The sequence below is a fragment of the Rhinolophus ferrumequinum genome, chromosome 13 (genome assembly GCF_004115265.2).
Source record: "Rhinolophus ferrumequinum isolate MPI-CBG mRhiFer1 chromosome 13, mRhiFer1_v1.p, whole genome shotgun sequence".
NCBI lineage: Eukaryota > Metazoa > Chordata > Mammalia > Chiroptera > Rhinolophidae > Rhinolophus > Rhinolophus ferrumequinum.
In genome coordinates this window covers 21853177-21856465 of record NC_046296.1, presented here as the reverse complement: position 1 = coordinate 21856465, position 3289 = coordinate 21853177, and the positions used below count along the sequence as shown (strand labels likewise).

General features: G+C 38.9%; 1 pseudogene; it reads right to left on the bottom strand.

The window, feature by feature from the left end:
• Positions 1–284: 284 nt before the first annotated feature.
• On the bottom strand, positions 285–383 carry LOC117033502 (uncharacterized; annotated as a pseudogene).
• Between the last annotated feature and the right edge of the window lie 2906 nt (positions 384–3289).

Sequence of the window (3289 nt, the reverse complement as noted above, 5' to 3'; positions counted from 1 at the left end):
TACCCGTAGACAAGATGGCCATCAGAGATGCCACTCAGAGTGGCATGGCAGAGCCTGCAGTCTCTGGGACTCCAGGTTTGTCTAATTTGCCTGAGCAAAAGGGTTAGAGGCCAATAGTTTGATCTTTCTATTATTGATTTTCAGTTGTTGTGTTAGTAATAGCACTAATTTTAGCTCCAAAGGGCTCAAGTTAGCTTTGGGTGATTGATTAACTACATCTTATTGGTGAATATCAGATCTCAGAGGAACCGGTATCCTCCGTGCAGTGTCTTATTTTTGTTAACAGAAATGTGGAATGCTTTATGAATTTGTGTGTCACCTTTGTGCAGGGGATCTTTTCTATATTGTTCCACTTTTAAGATGTGTGCTGCCAAAGTAAGCACCATTTAGTGTCTTTTTGACATTTCTTGTGTGATCATAAAAGGAGTAGTTATAATAAACCCCCTAATACCCTCCATATGGAAATTTCTTGCTGTGTTGCTGAATTTTCATATTCGGTCCTTGTCAAGCCAATTAAGAAAAGCTACTTCCTCAGGTGTCAGCTGTGGATCCTAAAGCATCTACCAAAGATAAGCAGTTGTCATGGCAAAAAACAACAAACCTAAAGGTGATGGATCATGGGACTTGGTTACTGTACTTGCCTTGTGAATCTACACAGCCTTCACTCTTTACTTAACTCCACACGTAGCTTTTCAACACCATGGCCTGGGTTGTCTCAAAAGCACTTTGCTTCTCGCTTTGCAGCTCCTAAAGCCAATGGCATTCAGCCATGTTATGTAGATTCCCTACTTACTAAATAATATTTCTTGGCAGTATTTATTGTTGCAATTTGGCTTTTGTTAAAATGCATTCACGTATGCTTGGAAAATAAAATACATACTCAAGTTGGATCTGAATTTTTTTGTTTTCTGATCATTAAAACAAACAAGTATTGAGGCAAATCTTAGGATGTAACTTCACTAAAAGCATCTCAGTTGCATGAAGTTGAATCCTGTTACAGGACGTTGTGATATCTAGGTAATGTGATTAATTCTTCCACTGACGGATTAGATGATTTTAGTTAAGTTACTTAATTTTTCTCTGATTCCTTTGTCCAAAGAGCATGAATTACGAATAGAACTTTAAATCTAATAAACAAAAAGACTGGGAAGAAGCCCATAGCTCTAGCTTAAACATATTGCTTAATTTGGAGTCACCAAGTTTTAAAATCTTATCATGATTTGACTTAATTAAAAAAGTATTTTCCTATTAAGGAAATATTTTCCATACTTACAATTATTCTTTAAAACTTGACTTAATTTATTTTGAATGTATCCTCATTTACTTCAACTAGCTTTTGTTGTTGGAGTTAAGAGTTGCGGGGAAGGATGCGTGCTCTTCACTTCATGTATAGTAGAATTGCTTCAAATTGTACCCATCAGAGAGTTTGATATGTGTCTCCTGTGTTTGTGGTGAAGGGCATCAAGGACTCAAGTCTGAGCACAACCCAGGAAATCCAAGTTCAAGAGACAAGCTGGTGACCTGATCTGGCGGAGGAGTGAAAAACAGTTACTATTGAGCAGGGATGGGCTTGTTCTCTCAATACCTGTATGATAGGCTTGTTCTCTCAATAGCTGTATGTTCTCTCAATAACCTGTATGTTTCCTGTGGACCTGGAATGGGCCATGAACAGAAGGGGCAGAGAATCAGCTGAGAGATTTTTTAGGTGCTCTCTATGAGGGTTTTAAAAGATGTCTGAAAAATGATCAAACATGGCCTCCCCTTCAGAAGATGGAGTCTAATTCCCATCCTGTCGATTATGAGCTGACTTTAGAGACTCACTCCTGCCAAGCAGAATGTGGCAGAAGTGACGTTGCATGTCTTTCAAGGATAGACAATAAGAGACAGTCAGCTTCTGCCTCACTGTCACTCTTGGGGCACACACTCTGGAAAACATCTGCCACCATTTAAGAAGTCCGATTACCATTCGGTAGCCATGTGGAGAGAAAGCATGAAGAAAGACTCAAGGAGCCCCTGGCCAGATGCCACATGTGTAAATGAGGAAGACTTCAAAATAAGGAAACCACAGCCACCATTTTGTTTTTGTTCCAAGAGCTGTTTGGATATAGTTTGTTACACAGTGATAGATAACAGGGACACCTGTGTCCATTAAGACTGCCTGAAGACATGAAGGAACATTAGTACCGAAGAAACTGAGGTGGACTCTTGGGTCTTTGGGCAGTACAGAAGGAGTAAGCAACCTGCTCTCTGGTCACAGGAACTACAGATTGGGAGACAATTGCAAAATTGGAGGGTTTTGAAGAACTTATAAAATAAAGTGAAGCTTTAAACTTTTTCCGTGCCCAGTGTGAAATTGGCTTATGATGGTCCTAGTCAGGAAAAAAATTTTCCTATTCCCTCTATCTCTTCTCCTTCCTTAGAGTTTTTGATTAGGCCAAGCCAAACATTGCCAAAAAACATTTTAATAATTTTGAGATAGAGAAACGATTTCTAAGCATGACCCACAAAACCAAGAAGCCACAAAGGAAAAGACTGACAGATTTAAGTAAGTAAAAGTGTAAAACTTTTGAACAGCAAAATACCATATTTTTTGAAAAGTTAAAAGGTGAGCAACAAATGGGAAAATTACTGATAGTATGTAACAAAGGATTAATTGCACATAATGTATAGAATTCCAACAAATCAGTTAGAAGAACATAAACAACAAGTAAAAGACAAGAAAAGTCTTGATGGAATAAGGAGAATTAGTCAAGAACTATATGAACATATATTCAAACTCACCAATTATTAATGAAATAAATTTAAATTTATTTAATTAAATTTACTATACTTAGCATTTGTATTAGTTTCCTGGGGCTGCTGTAACAAAGTACCACAAACTGGGTGGCTGAAACAATAGAAATAGATTGACTCACAGTTCTGGAAGCTAGAAGTCCGAGATCAAGGTGTCAGCAGGGTTGGTTCCTCTGAGGGCTGTGAGGGAGAGTCTGTTCCAGGCCTCTCCCCTAGCTTCTGGTGGTGTGCTGGCAATCTTTGGCTGTCTTGGTTTGGAGATGCATCTCCCTGACATCTACCTTCATCTTCACCTGGTGTTCTCCCTGTGTTCATGTTGGTCTCTGTGTCCAAATTTGCTCTTTTTATAAGGACACCAGTCAAACTGGGTTAGGGCCCACCCTGATGACTTCATTTTAACCTGATCATCTCTTTAAAGACCCTGTTTCCAAATAAGGTCACACTCTGAGGTCCTGGGAGTTAAGACTTCAACATATCATTTTTAGGGGACACTTTT